Below are 20,037 nucleotides of genomic sequence, written 5' to 3'. Positions count from 1 at the left end.
CCCTATGCCTTCTGCATGTAGCGTTTACGGTGCCTGGAAGGGCACCCTGCAGTCAGTAGGGCTAATGTAGAGCTCCCCGTAGCGACCAGGGGACTCTGCAGCATGTGGAGCTACCTGGACTGTGTGTAGTATGCTCCAGGCAATGCTCTTCTTACCTGAGTTGGTAGACCCACCCTCTGCATGTGACATCATTATATAACGTGTTTAGGGGGTGGGGCTGGCACAGGACTTACTGCCTCTCTCTTATGGAGCTACCCATTGCGTATCTATAATGGGTGCAGTGTGTGCGATGCACAAGGGCCCCTGGGTCAAGGGGGGCCCACGCTGCATGTTTAAGTACTTCCATTCCCGGGGTTCCGCATTGGCACTGCAGCCACAACAAAAATCGTCACCATGCAGGTGCAGTAGTCATTAGACGCAAGAACATGGAGGGCTCCATGTTTTCTGAGACCTAGGTATGAGCAGTAGATCTTGGAACAATGCCAGAGTCTACTGCGCCATAGAGAGAAGGGGGCCCACCCTGAGTCTGCAGAGGGGCCGCCTCCTATTTTAAAGCACCCCTGGCAAAACCTGCACCTAGCATGGGCCTGGTGAAAGTCCAGATGGTGCATCCGATGGTTGCCACTGCCACCGCTCAAAGTGGGCGTCTCAGCCCTTGCGCAGTCAGAGGCACACTTGTACACCAGGGGATGGGCTGATACTAGGATTAGCATAAAGTCGCAGACCCCACTATGGCAATAGATGCTAATGCCGTCACAGAGTCTGACTCAGAATGAGCCCCAACGTGTGCAGATGGGTGTTGTCACTGTAGTACAATATAGGTCTGATCATTACAGGGTAGAGTTAATAAGAGTCTTTCCAGCACCTAAACTTTAGAGGGATGTCGTTTTGTGACCAGTGGTCAGGAGACTGCCGGTCACAATACCGACGCCTGCATCCCGACCCCTCAAAATCCACGACACCCACAAAGTGGAGAATAGATGCTATGGTGAGCGCAGCGAGCCCACAAGAGGCTTTGCTACATTCACCCCCCCCCCAGCGGGCATTCTAAACCCCGAGATCCCGGCGTCGGTTGGGTCACCCATACCCAACTTGCTTTAGTATTGTGTATGTAAGACAGTGGGGAATATCCAATTAGCTGCAATATCGCAGTTTCACAATAAATTATCGCAAATGCAATAATTTGGTATCCTATTATCAGCGATACGTTATCAGCGATAAGTCTCCGTAGGGTTTATTACGAATTTGTCTTCACCATCTCTGAACAGGTGATAGTTACTGTAGTGCAAAATCCTTATTTTAAGCTAAAAATGTCAGGATTTTGTCTCAGAACCCCTGGGACAACTCCCTGAAAGACTAATTAGGCACTTAGATGTTTTTAATTATTTTTTATTATCCAATAATGACATGTCATTTTTGGGGTCAAAAAATGCAAAGTGATGAAAATTGGCGTACAAGGTATGGGACAGGTATATTGGGTGCTTTATGGGTGGGACGAGTGTTTTTAGACTTGCAGGTAGGAGTAATCGGTCTTTTTCTACTTTTTTTTTTAAAGTCCCTTTAAATTGACCCAAATATATACTCATGCCCATTTTATATACCCCAAATTTTATGAGAGCACTTATTTTGCAGAAATAAATAGCTTTCTATCACTTTTCAGCATTTTACAAGAGATGCATAGAACAGTCATTTGCCCCGATTATATAACACCAATTTTTATACTATGGCCACTAATAGACTTCTATAATGTTTTCCGATATTAGTTGGCCATTTTTGTGGGTACAGGCAGATTTCCTCACTTTTTCCTATAATTTTGCCACCTAGAATTATCGCGCGATTGCTGTTATCGCCAATTTGGAATAGACAAAATGAACGAAAGCGCGCAGGCTGCAATAACCCGATTTTTTGAGAGATAGGTGCGGTAACATTAGCCGTGATCGCGGATGGCGTTATCGCGGCTAATTGGATACCCCCCAGTATATATCTATACACTGCATACGCTCTTCCTGTATTAGCAATAACTAATTGAACACAAGTAAATATGCATCAGTGTCACATAGGTGTCGGATCCATAGCAATGGAAATGGAATATATAGGACAGATGGTTTACATTTTTTATGCATATTTTCTCTGTGTCACGTAATTTGTCATCCTAGAATAAACTCTGGGATGTATGTCAGGAAGAGGACACAGTGAAGGAGTGTTACATACTGTATAGAGTTACAGTGCGAGCCAGCTGTCTTCAATTAGCAATGAGAGAGATCGGAGTAATGTGCTGCGCTGGATGCCGCCACGCCGTACAATAAGTAACATTTTTGTATTAAACTTCAAAAACAGACAAAAAGAAAAAGAAATAAAAAGAAAAACAGAACTACGTCAATATGAAATGTCCGGTAATCATCGTAAGACGATTCTAATATTCACACGGCGGCTGTGTCATGTATAAGCAGTGCTCTAGAACTGGGAGGGAGAGGTATCATCGCTGGCCTTTCTCCTGTTATTTGTCAGGACCTGTTTCACCCATCTAGCGCGGCGAGGAAAGTTTGTGTAACGCTGGCATGTATGATTATGTACTTTGGAAAAGAGGGAGAGTGTTAATTCACCTGTCTGGCGATTTCCACTCTCTTTCGGCGGGGAGTCTGTCAGTGACCTGCGCTTGCATGCATTCTGCGCATGCACCAGTTGAGTTCCCCCCAGCTGCACCTGCGGCTCATTGAAAAAAAAAAATGAAAAAAAAAAAACGAAAAAAAAAAAACCTTTTTTTTTTTTACTGACAGTCAGGGAAAAATAGCTGCAGCTGTTGAGATAGTCAATGCCACTGACCGTTCATACATCTGCCGGCACAATGGTGCGCTATCTCGAAGATAGCAGCGTTCCAGGCATTGAATAGACACCACGGGTCATCACATAACGTCCGCAGATACCGTGATACCTCGTAACAGAGGGACACTCTGGCGCAGCGGAGCCACACGTGACCAGGCAAGGGGCGTGGCCTATGTAAAAATGTCCGTGACCTCACAGGAGTGCCATGATCGCAAGCCATGTCCCATTTTCCATCACTAAGGGGGCATGCCCAGCACTCTGTGAGCTGCTGGCATGCCCCCAGTGCCTCTGTCTCTCGTGAACAGATGTGAACATAAGCCTCCCAACTGCCCTCCTCCCAACTGGACACTGCGGGACAGTCCCAAAAAAAGAGACTGTTCCATGAAAATCGGGACAGTTGGGAGGTATGCATCTACCACTGAATGTTTCAGTGTAGTTGTTCCTTAGCGTTGCTTCTGCTCTGTGCACTGGATACAGTTGTACACAGGACAGAGGTTTTATGGGGTTATACAAAAGTAATGGTCCTACTTCTCCAACCTCCTCCAGCTTGCAATACTTGCAGCAGATGGTAAATGCTGTATTATATAAGCTTGACAGTTGCAAAAGATTACTTGCACTTTTCATTCTACATGAACACCTCCAGCACAGTCTTACGCATATGACACAGCAGCAAATGCGTGCAGCTCCCGCTCACTGGTAAATTAATGCATACTAAGTTGCACGCTAAATGCAAAAATCACAGAAATGTAACATCGCCAAACGGCTGTTATGCTAACATTTGTTTTGAGGACCTATAAAGAAAAAGACTGAAAACATGTCCAGTTCCTATCAGTAACACAAGCTCTTTGAAGGGAATAACTCATTGGGTTGAGCAATGATGGAATACCTGTAAAGTGTTGGTTGTCCATGTATTAAATTAATTAACTGAATATTTCATTCATCATGCACGTTCATGCCGACACGAGATAAGTCAGAGCACACAGTCTAAATGATTACTTGTCATCTTCGACTTGTGGCATGTTTTCATAGGTCAGATTAATAGTGTGCGAGTTCTCTTCCGCACTACCAAATATTCAAACCTTCATTTGATGTATCACAAAACTTCAGAGACTGGCGGAGTGTTCAGCTACAGAGTAGACATCAGGGACCAGTGGGAACACAGTGATGTTGCTGAATGCTGGGTTATAGCCCCGAATCTGAGGAATCATTATGGATTTTTTTTCTATCTGACTCGCCCTGTTAATACAAAAAAAGTATATTAGAACAAAGAATTCTCAGTAAACGATTGAAGAGCTGCATACATCAATATGGAAAAAGTCATTACTGCCTGTAGATCAGCTTTAATATATTAGCGGGTCCAGGGCAGAGATCACATAAATTGTTCCCTACCAATTGCTAAGCACAAATAACTTTCCTGAGTGACCAATATAAGACTAAAATTATATGTGATGCTTTGCCTTTCCGGTACCTAATATTCTGTCTGAATTTCTGACACTTAAGAATTTGGAGAGGCACAGTTCAGATGCATCCACTACTTGGTGAACACAGCTTCACCGCAACAGAAATAGTGTTTCATCGAACCATAAGATGAACAGCACAAAGGGTGGAACTGTAAATTGCAAAAATGAGATTTATGGTAAGAACTTACCTTTGTTAAATCTCTTTCTGCGAGGTACACTGGGCTCCACAAGGATAGACATTGGGGTGTAGAGTAGGATCTTGATCCGAGGCACCAACAGGCTCAAAGCTTTGACTGTTCCCAGAATGCACAGCGCCGCCTCCTCTATAACCCCGCCACCCTGCACAGGAGCTCAGTTTTTAGTTAACCAGCCCAATGCAGTAGCAGGAAAAGAGACGACAACGGTTAGTAGCCACATACACCACACTCTCACGACAGGAGAAGTGTCAGCGGCTAATGCCATACCAACCCAAAGAAGCTAAGTGCGTCAGGGTGGGCGCCTTGTGGAGCCCAGTGTACCTCGCAGAAAGAGATTTAACAAAGGTAAGTTCTTACCATAAATCTCATTTTCTGCTGCGGGGTACACTGGGCTCCACAAGGATAGACATTGGGGATGTCCTAAAGCAGTTCCTTATGGGAGGGGACGCACTGTAGCGGGCACAAGAACCCGGCGTCCAAAGGAAGCATCCTGGGAAGCGGTAGTATCGAAGGCATAGAACCTTATGAACGTGTTCACTGAGGACCACGTAGCCGCCTTGCACAATTGTTCAAGGGTCGCACCACGGGGGGGCCGCCCAAGAAGGTCCAACAGACCGAGTAGAATGGGCCGTAATGTGAGCAGGAGCCGACAGACCAGCCCTCACATAAGCATGTGCAATCACCATTCTAATCCATCTGGCCAAAGTCTGCTTGTGAGCAGGCCAGCCCCGTTTGTGAAATCCAAACAGTACAAAGAGAGAATCAGATTTCTTAATGGAAGCAGTTCTCTTCACATAGATACGGAGAGCCCGTACCACATCCAAAGACTTCTCTTTTGGAGACAGATCAGGAGAAACAAGTGCCGAAACCACAATCTCCTTGTTAAGGTGGAACGAGGAAACCACCTTAGGTAAATATCCGCGACGAGTCCTAAGAACCGCCCAGTCACGGTGAAATATCAGATATGGGGAACTACAAGACAAGGCACCCAAATCCGACACTCTTCTAGCTGAAGCAATAGCCAGCAGAAACACCACCTTAAGAGAAAGCCACTTAAGATCAGCTGAACCAAGAGGTTCAAATGCAGACTCTTGTAACACCTCCAAAACCACCGACAAGTCCCATGGAGCCACAGGCGGGACATAGGGAGGTTGGATATGCAACACGCCCTGAGTATAGGTATGCACATCAGGTAAGGTCGCAATTTTTCTCTGAAACCACACCGACAAGGCAGAAATATGAACCTTGAGGGAGGCCAGACGTAGGCCTAAGTCCAGGCCCTGCTGAAGAAAAGCCAACAAATTGGCTATACTAAACTTGGAAGCGTCATAATCGTTAGATGCGCACCAAACAAAGTAAGAATGCCAGACCCTATAGTAAATCCGAGCCGAAGCCGATTTCCGGGCCCGCAACATAGTTTGAATGACCGCCTCAGAAAACCCTTTAGCCCTTAAGACGGAAGCTTCAAGAGCCACGCCGTCAAAGACAGCCGGGCTAGGTCCTGGTAGACACAGGGGCCCTGAACGAGGAGGTCTGGGCGATGTGGAAGTAGAATTGGGCGCTCTGACGATAGGCCTTGCAGGTCTGAGAACCAGTGCCGTCTGGGCCATGCTGGAGCTATGAGAAGCAGAATTCCTTTATCTTGCTTGAACTTCCGAATTACCCTGGGCAGGAGTGACACCGGAGGGAACACGTACGGCAGCCGAAACCTCCACAGCATCGCCAGTGCATCCACGAATGCTGCTTGAGGATCCCTTGTCCTTGCTCCGAAGACCGGAACCTTGTGATTGTGTCGAGACGCCATCAGATCTACGTCTGGAAGACCCCACTTTTCCACTAGGAGTTGAAACACATCTGGATGGAGGCCCAACTCGCCGGCATGTACGTCCTGACGACTGAGAAAGTCCGCTTCCCAATTCAGGACTCCCGGAATGAAGATTGCCGATATGGCCGGTAGATGGCGTTCCGCCCAATGTAGAATCCGCGAGACTTCCTTCATTGCCAGACGGCTTTGAGTGCCGCCTTGATGATTTATGTAAGCCACTGTGGTGACGTTGTCCGACTGCACTTGAACAGGACGGTTCTGAATTAGATGCTGGGCTAGGTTCAATGCATTGAAGACCGCCCGCAATTCCAGAATGTTGATTGAGAGGAGGGACTCCTCCTTGGTCCACCGACCCTGAAGGGAGTGTTTCTCCAGCACCGCGCCTCAACCTCAGACTGGCATCTGTCGTCAACAGGACCCAGTTGGATATCCAGAAGGGACGGCCCCTGCACAATTGTTGGTCCTGGAGCCACCAGAGCAGCGACAGACGGACAACCGGAGTCAATGAGATCATTTGAGACATGATCCGGTGAGGCAGGCCATCCCACTTGGCTAGAATCAGCCTCTGGAGGGGGCGAGAATGGAATTGAGCATACTCCACCATGTCGAATGCTGATACCATGAGGCCCAGCACCTGCATCGCCGAATGTATCGACACTTGCGGACGAGAAAGGAAACAACGAATCCTGTCCTGAAGCTTCAGGACTTTCTCCTGACACAAGAACAACCTCTGGTTGTGAGTGTCCAATAGCGCTCCCAGATGCACCATGCTCTGAGCAGGGATCAGGGAGGATTTCTTCCAGTTGATGAGCCACCCGTGGGCTTGTAGAAACCGGACCATCATATCTAGATGACGTAGGAGAAGTTATGGGGAATTTGCCAGGATTAACAAGTCGTCCAGATACGGCAGTACCCTGACCCCTTGACGGCGGAGTACCACTGTCATCACCGCCATAACTTTGGTGAAGACTCGCGGAGCCGTTGTTAAACCAAAAGGTAACGCCCGAAACTGGTAATGGAGGTTGCCAATAGCAAACCTCAGGTATTGCTGATGTGACGCTGCTATAGGAATATGCAGGTAAGCATCCTGTATGTCCAGGGAGACCATGTAGTCCCCAGGTTCCAAGGCCAGAATTATAGAGCGAAGGGTTTCCATACGGAACTTGGAAACCTTCACAAACCTGTTCAATGCCTTGAGGTGGAGAATGGGCCGGGAGGACCCATTCGGTTTCGGGACTAGAAACAGCAGAGAATAGTACCCCTGGCCCCTCTGCGCAAGAGGCACCTGTACTACGACTCCTGTATCCAGGAGGGTCTGTACCACCGAATGCAGAGTGTTTGCCTTTGTCTGGTCCAACGGGACGTCTGTCTGGCAAAATCGATGAGGGGGTCGGTTTTTGAAGGCTATGGCGTAACCTCGAGTGACGACTTCCCGTACCCAGGCATCTGAAGTGGTCTTCAACCATTCCTGGGTATACCCTAGAAGCCGGACCCCACCCTGGGATCCCCCAGGGGGAGGCCCGCCCCGTCATGCGGCAGGCTTATCGGCCTTGGAAGCTGGCTGACGGGCCGCCCAGGCTCTTTTTGGCTTTGGCTTACCAGGTTTGGAAGTGCGGGCCTGCTTGTTGTACGCCTGACCTTTTGCTTTACCTGAAGGACGAATGGGGCGAAAGGAAGTACCTTTAGCCTTCGACACAGAAGGAGCGGTACTTGGCAGACAGGCAGTTTTGGGCAGTAGCCAAGTCAGCCACTATCTTATTTAAGCCCTCCCCAAACAGAATATCTCCCTTGAAAGGGAGTACCTCCAGGGTTTTTCTAGATTCCAGATCCACAGACCAGGATCTCAGCCACAATATCCGGCGAGCCAGGACTGACGTGGTAGAGGCCTTGGCTGCTAGGATACCGGCATCAGAAGCCGCCTCTTTAATATAGCGAGAAGCTGTGACAATATATGACAAGCATTGTCTAGCATGGTCAGAAGAGATTTCAGCTTCTAACTCCAAGGCCCATGCTTCAATAGCCTCTGCAGCCCATGTAGCTGCAATAGTGGGCCTTTGTGCAGCACCCGTGAGGGTGTAAATCGCTTTAAGACAACCCTCCACACGTTTATCCGTAGGCACTTTTAGAGACGTGACGGTAGTGACAGGTAGAGCTGAGGAAACCACCATCCTAGCCACATGTGAGTCTACTGGAGGAGGCGTTTCCCAATTCTTAGACAGCTCCGGCGCGAGGGAATAGCGAGCCAGCATCTTCTTTTGAGGCACAAACTTCGTACCCGGGTTTTCCCAGAGTTCCTGACGTATATCCACTAGGTGATCAGAGTGATGTAAAACTTGTTTAACCACCTTCTGACGCTTGAACCTATCTGGTTTCTTAGGAGGGACGGATGGCTCGGGATCATCCGCAATCTGTAGAATTAACTTAATAGCCTCCAAAAGATCAGGAACATCCACATGTGAACTACCCTCCCCATCAGCAGTATCTGAGTCAGAACCTGTGGGGTCAGTGTAAGTGCCGTCTTCATCAGACGAGGTGTCAGTGACAGCAGTGGATTGTGAGGAGACAAGCGCTCGCTTAGAGGACCCCTTGGGCTTAGGCGAGCGATGGTCAGACTTTTAGTAGTTAGGGACTGGTTCAACTTCTTCAATTGAGCAGATAAATCGTCCGCCCATGGCGGGTTAGCTGCAGGGACCACATACGGTTGTACCGGCATTGGGGGTCCCATAGGGGGTGTTAGTTTATTAACTAGTGTATGTAGAAGCGTTGAAAAAGCGGCCCATGGTGGGTCATTATGTACCTCCGTTTCCACAGTCCCACTGGGGGGAAAGGAGCCCCCAGAACCAGAGCCCACAGCTGGTATATTCTCCTCATAGGGATCTGTGGCTTCACCAACACCGGCAGTGTGTTCAGCCCCAGAACCGTTACCCTCAGAAGCAGACATGATATAGCTTGCAGTATCAGGTAACACAGTACAATTGGCAGCAGCACAATACCTCTTACCCAAACCCCTGTGCAGTGTAGCAGAGATAAAGGAGAGATATGGTTACTAAATCACAGAGAAAAATACGTATTAAAGTATATCTTTGTGAAAATCCTATATCAGTATAAAACCTGACGCACTAAGCCCCCTCAGGTTATAAAATATAGGGATAGCAAGTTGAGTGAAAGACACGAAATGGACACCACTCAGCTATCTAATGCACACACAGATAGTCACAGTTTGTACAATGCAGAGGTTATTATTACTAACAATAATACTGCACTGGACTAGCTTATATATATAGCTATATAGTCAATAGATATAACACTGCACAGTAAGAACTGAATGTATATCACAGGGTAATTGTACTAGAAAACCCTGACTAAATGCACTCTTTCTTAACTAGCACTATCTAAAAAGGCAGGTAGAATACTTAAGTGTCATGTAAAGTCACAGCACTGACAACCAGGCGGCTTTACACAGGAGGATTTGCCCAAGCAGTCCCAGGAACAGTGAAGCTGAGAGATAATGGCGCCCAGACACTGACAGGGAGTGAGGGAGAGACAGACATGCAGCTCCAGGGCGTGAACATTTGCGGGAAATGGCGCCCTGGGGCTGGGGGAGGGGCCTCAGGTCTAAGCCTTATCTCCCTGCTGGCAAAACCACCGGGTACTGTGGGCTACTGAAAATGGTTTAGAGAGAAAACCTGACCTGCACCCATGCCCTGGTGATCTAGTGGGATCGCCTGTACTGCCACAGTGGGACCCACTCACCACCTCCCGAAGCACGGCCACGCGATCCCGGAGAGCCCCCGTCGTGTGTGCGTGAAGAAAACCGGAGCCTCCTGCTGTAGTTACCCGGCAACCAGGGCTCGGGAGTGTACAGCGCCGCTGGGGAGAGATGGAGCTGCAGCAGTGAATGTCTTCTGACATTTACCACGCTGCTGCCCTTGAAGACTTCACTTTTTCTTCAAAAAAAGCTCTTCTTAGGGCTGCCTGGAGCAGCCCCTCTGTTATGTGCCTGCTTACTGCAGCACCAACTACAAAACTGAGCTCCTGTGCAGGGAGGCGGGGTTATAGAGGAGGCGACGCTGTGCATTCTGGGGACAGTCAAAGCTTTGAGCCTGTTGGTGCCTCGGATCAAGATCCTACTCTACACCCCAATGTCTATCCTTGTGGAGCCCAGTGTACCCCGCAGCAGAAATTGGTCCGTTGTTCCAGCCCTTCTCCGTCCCTTTGCTCTGCTCTTCGGAGGCCAAACAGGTCGTTACTGAGCATGTACTGGCCCCTGTACATGTTCAGAAACAAAAAGATCAAAGGCCAGTATAATGGACAGATAGGTTTTTTTTTCTTACATACTTTTGGGTTCTATTTATCAAGCGGTAAATGCTGGCGTTAATGTCATCCAAATGCTTTGTCATGGCTTCTCCCTTTTTAAAAAGTGGAATCGCCAGAGAAAGCAGAGATCCCTCCAACCTTATTCTGCTTTGCGCAATTTACCGATGTCCCCATAGCAGGGTTAGATTGGCCCACAGAGGCACAGGAGAAACACCCGGTGGGCACCACTGTCTGCCCTCCACCCCTTATTAATCAAGGGGCCCAGACTGTGCACTCTCTAATAGTTAGTCAAACCTCTGTGGCAGCTGGCCACACCCCCACTGGAAACTGGCCACAACCCTAGATATGGGCCTCCACCACTGCATTTTCCCGGTGGGTCCTCCATGCTACAATCCGACACTGCCCTATAGACACCATGGGTATAGTGGCTAATATTGGTGAAATGCATCTCTACATTACGTATAGCCGGCATTGGTGACCAGTGAAACCTCTCTAACTTCGTTGGATCTCTGCTGCTTTAAACAAAAATGACGTCTGCTACAAACGAGAAGAGAAGAAAATCCTGAGCTGGGTAAGTATTGGTGAATACATGCTGGCTGCTTCTGCATGCAACACACAAATACTTGGCTGTTTTATTTTTACAATGTGATCTAGAGTCCAGGCAGGAAAGGCCCCCTCCCAACTCTATATCTGTCGCAACATTTTAGCGGGTGTGGTATAAAAGATCTACAGTTATTTGAAAAACATTAGGTCGACAGGTTAAAGATAGAGTGTACAAGTGGTCGACACAGTCAAAAAGTTGACATGGAAATGGTCAACACAAACAATCAAACAATTAGCGGTAGCATAGACCCTCGTGGGCCCACTTCACTCACCACGCTTCGGGCAAGGTACCTTGCTCCTCTACTGGTGTAGGTAGCGGAAAGCCTCAGTTGTAGGGGCTGACGGGTACCTGAACTTAGGAGGTGAGATGGGACTCCTAGACATGCACGGGGACTGCAGTACCAATGCCCGAAGGCGTGACCACGACAACTGGAGGTGACTTTAAGTCATAGAAGGTGCAACAAAACAACCGTCAAAGAAAGTCTCTAAGTTCCTACTGGTTTGAGACCAGTAACTGGGGAAATGGCTTAAAGTGCTTTATGATGCTAGAGATCGTAGGTAAAGCATTTAAGTGATGCTAGGGATCGCAGAGATAGCACTTAACTGTAATAGCGGATTCTAGAAGATAGTGAGAGCAAAGCAGCGCTGGAGAATAGCTGCTGGAAGCCGGTGCATACACTCTGCCAACGCAGGGTGCAAATAGCAAGAGGGTCAGGCTGCACCAGAGAGTGTAATCACAGGAGAGTTCAGGCTGCACCGCAGAGTATAATCACAGGAGAGTCAGGCTGCACCGCAGAGTATGATCACAGGAGAGTCAGACTGCACCGCAGAGTATGATCACAGGAGAGTCAGGCTGCACCGCAGAGTATAATCACAGGAGAGTCTCTAGAGAAGCTGAAGACTGGACTCACTGGGAAGACAATTGAAGCACTGACAATTTCCTGGGTGCTGGGACAGGATATTTATACCTGCTGGGAAGCAGGCATTGGCTGACAATTACACACAGGCACCAGCAGCGCTGCAGATTGGTGAGAAGAGTGACATGTGATTTCATCCAACATGGCTGCGCCCATGACAGAGTTTGAAGGGGAAAGATGACCTGAAGAACCATGTGCCAAACAGCAATGGCGGCGGAGACTGCAGCAGCAGAAGGCTCCACGCTCTCCCACACATGCACAGCGGCCACAGGGATGGCGGTGGCGGCGGCCGCGGCACACAGAGGACGCCACACTCAGCTTCCATGCCTCAAGACCACGGGCGCGGCGGTGACGGCCACGGCGGGACTGAGAGCACCATATTAAAGATACTTGAAAACACTAAGAAGGCCGCTGAGCCAGCGCTGAGAAATGGAGGTAGCTGGAGCTTGTAAGCCACTGGGTTGATGACTTGTTCAATCAGGAAAGGTCCGATATAGCGGGGAGCGAACTTCATGCTTGGGACCCTCAATCTTAGATTCTTTTTAGACAGCCAAACACGATCACTAACCTTAAGGGCAGGAATTGCCCTACGCTTCTTATCCGCAAATCTCTTGTACCTGGAGGATGCTTTCAAAAGAGCTGCTTGATCATTCTTCCAGTTATTTTAAAACTGCCGAAGCATGATATTAGCTGCAGGCACCAATGTTGCTGGAAGCGGTTGGAACTCTGGAACTTTTGGGTGAAACCCATAGTTGGTGAAGAATGGCGTGGAGGAAGATGAAGAATGGTACTGATTGTTGTGGCAAAATTCAGCGCATGGGAGGAGTTGAACCCAATCATCTTGGGAAGAGGATACATAGACACGGAGGATGGCCTCCAAGTCCTGATTCACCCTCTCAGTTTGCCCATTGGTTTGAGGGTGATAGGCTGTAGAGAATTTCAACTTGACTTGGAGAGCCTGGCAAAGACTTTGCCAGAACCTGGCTACAAACTGAACACCTCTTTCGGAAATTATCTCCTCAGGGAGACCGTGTAATCTGAAGATCTCTTGAATGAAGACTTGTGCCAACTTGGAAGCTGACGGAAGACCGGTGAGAGGAATGAAATGAGCCATCTTGGTGAACCGGTCAACTACCACCCAGATGGTGTTGAATTTATTACACATAGGGAGATCTGTGACGAAATCCATAGATAAATGAGTCCACGGATTATGAGGAACAGATAACGGAACCAGTTGCCCAACGGGTGACTGGCGAGGCACTTTGCGTTGAGCACATTTTGGGCATGATGCAACAAACTCAGTAATGTCCTTCTTCCAGTATGATCTGGAAACAAATTCTAAGGTCTTCTGAATGCCTGCGTGTCCGGTGAAGCGAGAGGAATGTGCCCAATGCAAGAGCTTCCTTCTGATAGCCGGCTTTACGAAACTTTTCCCCGATGGGGCATAGAGTCCATCCTCACTGCGGAGAACGCAACTGGATCAATAATATAATGCTTGTCAGTAGACTCAGACTCATTTTCTTGTTCCCAAGAGTGGGAAAGGGAATCAGCCTTACGATTCTGTGACCCATGACAAAACTGAAGTTTGAAGTCAAATCTGGAGAAAAAGAGTGCCCATCTGGCTTGACGAGGGTTGAGACATTGAGCGCCTTTTAACTACAAAAGATTTTTGTGATCCGTCAGAATGGTGATGGTATGAGAAGCACCTTCTAACAAATATCTCCACTCCTCCAGCGCAAGTTTGATAGCCAAAAGTTCTTGATCACCAATGGCATAGTTACGCTCACCAGGAGAAAACTTCCGAGAGAAAAAACCACAGGGATGTAGATGACCATCATTTGCTCTTTGAGACAGGACTGTGCCCACTCCGACAGAAGAGGCATCTACCTCAAGGGTAAAGGGTGAGCTAGTATCTGGCTGTTTTAATACTGAAGCAAAGACGAACCTTTGTTTCAACTGATGAAAGGCTTGAACGGCTTCCTCTGTCCACTTGGAAGGGTTAGCACCTTTCTTTCTAAGCACAGTAACTGGTGCTGCAAGTCTCTAATAAATTTCCTGTAATAGTTGGCGAAACCTAGAAATCTCTGGATGCCCTTGAGGGCTACAGGAATCGGACAATCTTGAATAGCTTGAAGTTTTTCGGGATCCATCTCCAGACCAGAACCGGACACAGTGTACCCCAGGAATGGGATGGATTTGACTTCAAAGACGCATTTTTCCAGTTTGCAATACAGATGATTGGTACGGAGACGGGACAAAACCTCTTTCACCCAGAACCGATGTTCCTCCTGATCATTCGCAAAGATAAGGATATCATCGAGATAGACCACAAAATGTTGATAGGGAATGTCTCTGAAGATTTAATTCACGAAGTGTTGGAATACCGCTGGAGCATTGCTGAGTCCGAAAGCATGACGAGGTACTCGTAATGTCCGTCACGGGTGTTAAAAGCGGTCTTCCACTCGTCACCCTTCCGGATGAGATTATAAGCACCCCTCAAATCTAACTTTGTAAAAATAGTGGCTCCACTGACGCGGTCAAATAGCTCAGTGATAAGCGGCAGAGGGTACCGATTTTTCACTGTGATGTCATTCAAACCCCGGTAGTCAATACAAGGCCACAGGCTGCCATCTTTCTTCTTTACGAAGAAGAAGCCTGCGCCAGCTGGAGAAGATGACGGCCGGATAAACCCTTTAGCCAGATTTTCCTTAATATACTCTTCCATGGAGTGGGTCTCAGGCAACGACAATGGATACGTGCATCCACGAGGAGGAGTTTTCCCTGGAATGAGATCGATAGGGCAATCCCATTCCCTATGGGGAGGAAGAATATCGGCTGAGGACTTGCTGAATACATCGGTGAAATCCTGATATGGAGAAGGTGGAACATCAGGAGACTTAGAGGAAGATTTGCAAACTGGAAGCACTTTATGTAGACATGTCTCAGAACAAGACAGAAGAACAAAAGAAAGCGCTGGCAAACCGTGTCTTTAAAAATACTTTTTTATTTAATATTTCTTTCTATGAAAGCCAAATTCCTTTATTGGGTCATATCTGGATGTCACTGACTGAGGAAGCCGCCGATGATCGCAGACAGGCGGAGAAACGCGTTTTATTATCCTGCGGACATCAGAAGAGATCTGCACACATCCAATACACGCTGTGAAACCGGATCCAAACATCCAGATATGACCCAATAAAGGAATTTGCTACCAGGGCCGGGAGTGATCGGACCAGTGTTCCCTATAATTATAGGAAGGATGGATGTGGTAATATTGACTTTTTAAACTATTAAACATGGCCATGTTTTAATTACGTTGATTGGCGCCTGCCACTTTAAGAGTTATATCCATAACTGACTGTTGAGAATTTTGACATACAAAAGGATTGAAGAGACATTTTGAGCACAAATTGTGTTTTCTATGGAGTAAGACTCTTACTGGCTGAGCAAAGATTTTACGATATGGTGCTTTAAATCTACAGCTGTGGTTAACTAACCCTGAAGTGCAACAGAGATATGTTATCTTTTTATGAAGTGGGCAACAGTATCTTTTTTAGATTTGAATGTTTAGTTAGGATATAAATTGCAACAAAAGTTTTATTGTTCGTCCAGGCTCAGCAGAGGCTGTTAGTATAACTGAATCATTTGATCTCAATTGATCTCTGGAGCTTGGAGGAATAAAACGAGAGTGTATGTTTTCCATAACCATTATTGCATATGACGTGCTAACAATTTAACAGAGTTTATATGTGAAATCATTGAGATCCTTATTTTAGGACGTCATAGAAAGAAATATTAAATTAAAAAGTATTTTTAAAGACACGGTTTGCCATAGCTTTCTTTTGTACTTCTGTCTTGTTCTATATAAGGGCTGAGTATTCCCTAATTGAATGCTGCTGCAACTGTGTAAGGGATTTGGTTGGCGCCAGGAAAAAAATTTGTATTATGTCTCAGAACAAGAAGGACCCCATGCCAGGATATGGGTAGTCTTCCAATCAATTTGAGGATTATGCAAACAAAGCCATGGGAGGCCTAGAACCACAGGATGAGTGGCCCTAGGGATTACCAGGAAGGAAATCAGTTCTGTATGCAGAACCCCTACCTTCAGACGGATAGGTAGGGTCTTGGAGGTAATCACCGCATCAGGAATCTTACTACCGTCCACGGCAGTTAAAGATATAGGAGATGACAGTCTCTCAGTGGATAGAGACCACTGCTTAACGAACCTCTCAGTTATAAAGTTTCCGGCTGCTCCAGAATCCAACAAGGCAATAAGATTCTTGGTACGTTGAGCCACCTGAAGTGAAACTGAGAGGTTGCAGTCACTTGAAGACGGAGAGGAATTCATCACTCCTAGCCGACCCTCTCCTTGGCAGGCTAGGACTTGGAGTTTTCCCGGACGCTCAGGACAGGCGTTAATGAGGTGGGAAGGTGCAGCACAATACAAGCAAAGACGGTTAGATAGACGTCTTCTACGCTCTGCTGGAGACAATCGTGAGTGACCTATCTGCATAGGTTCGTCTTTGGGCGGAGATGGCTGACGAGGAGGAGGAGCAGAAGGAGTCTTAGGAACTGTTGACCTGCCTCGCTCAATAGCCCTTTCACGGAACCGTAGGTCAACTTTAGTGCAGAGCGATATGAGCTCATTCAATTTTTAGGGCAAGTCTCTAGTAGCGAGCTCATCTTTAATACGTTCAGACAGGCCTTGCCAAAAGGCTGCATAGAGGGCTTACTCATTCTAAGAAACTTCAGATGCCAAAGTCTGGAATTTAACTAAATACTGTCCGACAGTTCGTGTCCCCTGACATAGCCAGAGGATTTCAGAAGAGGCTGATGACACTCGACCTGGCTTATCAAAGATGCGTCTAAATGTTGCCATGAAGTCAGAATAGGATGACAACAGAGTATCTGATCTTTCCCATAAGGGCGATGCCCAGTCGAGGGCGGAGCCACTGAGAAGGGAGATGATATAACCAACTTTATTGCGGTCTGTAGGAAAACTGCCAGGTTGCAACTCAAAGTGGATCTCGCACTGGTTTAAGAAACCCCTGCAGGCTTTTGGGGATCCATCATATTTAGCAGGTGTTGGCAAGTGGAGACGTGGAGCAGAAATGGGTATGGTGGGTGGGGATACCACCGTAGGTACTGCAGTCGGCACACTGGACGCCCCTGACCCACGGAGGGTTGCTTGAATTTCATCCAGCCGGGAGGAGAGGTCCTGAAGACATCGGATAACATGGCCTTGTGCAGCTTCCTGATGTTCAAGGTGGGCTGCCAGTTCTTGCATCGGCCTGGTCCCTTGGACTTGATCTCCGACCGAATCCATTAGGTCAGTGCTTACTGTCACAACTGAGGGCTGGTGTTGGTAGCGGAAAGCCTCAGTTGTAGGGGCTGACGGGTACCTGAACTTAGGAGGTGAGATGGGACTCCTAGACATGCACAGGGACTGCAGTACCAATGCCCGAAGGTGTGACCATGACAACTGGAGGTGACTTTAAGGTTTTTATTAAAAAATAAAAGTCATAGAAGGTGCAACAAAACAATAACCGTCAAAGAAAGTCTCTGAGTTCCTACTGGTTTGAGACCAGTAACTGGGGAGTTGGCTTAAAGTGCTTTATGATGCTAGAGATCGTAGGTAAAGCATTTAAATGATGCTAGGGATCGCAGAGATAGCACTTAACTGTAATAGCGGGTTTTTGAAGATAGTGAGAGCAAAGCACCGCTATAAAATAGCTGCTGGAAGCCGGTGCATACACTCTGCCAACGCAGGGTGCAAATAGCAAGAGGGTCAGGCTGCACCAGAGAGTGTATTCACAGGAGAGTTCAGGCTGCACCGCAGAGTATAATCACAGGAGAGTCAGGCTGCACTGCAGAGTATAATCACAGGAGAGTCTCTAGAGAAGCTGAAGACTGGAATCTCTGGGAAAACAATTGAAGCACTGACAATTTCCTGGGTGCTGGGACAGGATATTTATACCTGCTGGGAAGCAGGCATTGGCTGACAATTACACACAGGCGCCAGCAGCGCTGCAGATTGGTGAGAAGAGTGACATGTGATTTCATCCAACATGGCTGCACCCATGACAGAGTTTGAAGGGGAAAGATGACCTGAAGAACCATGTGCCAAACAGCAATGGCGGCGGAGACCGCAGCAGCAGAAGGCTCCACGCTCTCCCACACATGCACAGCGGCCACAGGGATGGCGGCGGCGGCGGCCGCGGCACACAGAGGATGCCACACTCAGCTTCCATGCGACAAGGCCACGGGCGCGGCGGTGACGGCCGCGGCGGGACTGAGAGCGCCATATTAAAGTTAAGTGAAAACACTAAGAAGGCCGCTGAGCCAGTGCTGCGGACAACACCAGATGAAATGTAAAACAAAACATATTTATGATTATGACCCGGCCCTGGCACGCTGAGCCAATCTCAGGAGACACCTAACTGGTAGAAAATGGCGTCCAGTTACCCGGATCGTGACACATAGATCCGAGGAGCGACGTCGGCGGCCGGAGACGGAGGGCAGCAGTGGTCGGGAAGCAGGAGCGGGGATTGTATTAATTTATTTGTATTTATTTTTTTATTTTCTACTCTACAGGGGGCACAGTGCTGGGGGCAATTCTACAGGGGGCACAGTACTAGGGGCAATTCTACAGGGCGTGCAGTACTGGGGGCAATTCTACAGGGGCACAGTACTGGGGGCAATTCTACAGGGGACACAGCACTGGGGGCACAGTGCTGGGGGCAATTCTACAGGGGGCACAGTACTGGGAGCAATTCTACAGGGGCACATTACTGGGGGCAATACTACTGTGGGCACAGCTACAGGGGGCATAACTGACCATGCCCCTTCTCCATGAAGCCACACCCCTATTTTTTCGTCAGGGGCGCCGCAAGGTCTAGATTCGGTCCTGCTCTAGCACATAGTTTGCCCCCAATGTAAGGCTGCCTGATCACTTTACTAGAGCTTGAGGCTCTTTGTTGATGGCCTACAGTATATCCAGCAGTGCCAGCACGTCCACCACCTTTAATGGACATTAATAAACAGGCACTATAGCTAGTCTAGTTCCAAATGTGGCATTTATTATCTTGCTCCATGCTGATTTCTATTTATATGTAACAGTTTATTTATCGGAAACAATCCTTTCAAACCTGACATTTTTATAAATTAGAATATTCAGCAATTTGATTATAAACAGTGAAGCATTAATACCCTTCCTTAGTGCTCTGTGTGGTCTGATTTGCTGATGATAAAGGTCACACATAATAATATGCTGTAACAAGAAAACAAATGTTCTATACTATTTCATTTGATTTTCCCAAGCGCAGTTCCCAATAACGGAGACATAGGGGTATATTCAATTAAAGTCGGAAACTGCTGTCTTGTTGGAAAGATAGCAGTTTCCAACTGGAATAGGTTGGAAGGGGTTCTGACCTATTTGATCCAGCCTAATTTTTTCCGACAAGTCGGGAATTCCGACTTGTTGGAAGACTGTCGAGATACACGCGGATTGGCGGCTTCCGAGCCGCGTGTATTGTCGGAAGCGGGGCCAAACCCGACAGGTTTTAGCCCAGTTTCCGACAATGTCAATCCGACTTTAAAAAAAAGTCGGATTGACACTGTCGGGAACGGGCCAAACCTGTCGGGTTTTGGCCCGGCATTGAATAGAGAGCTGTCGGGTCCTTTCCATCGGGAAGGACCCGACAGCTATTGAATACACACCATAGGGGTATATGCAATTGCTGTCGAAACTGCCGTCTTGTCGGAAAGACAGCAGTTTTTGACTTTTTCAGGTCGGAAGGGGTTCCGATCTATTTAATCCCTGGCTGCCGATCCACGTGCTTCTGTCGGAAACGGGACCAAATTCGGCAGGTTTTGGCACCGTTTCTGACAATCTC

The sequence above is a fragment of the Pseudophryne corroboree genome, chromosome 5 (assembly GCF_028390025.1).
Source record: "Pseudophryne corroboree isolate aPseCor3 chromosome 5, aPseCor3.hap2, whole genome shotgun sequence".
Classification (NCBI taxonomy): domain Eukaryota; kingdom Metazoa; phylum Chordata; class Amphibia; order Anura; family Myobatrachidae; genus Pseudophryne; species Pseudophryne corroboree.
Note: the sequence above shows the minus strand (reverse complement) of the source record.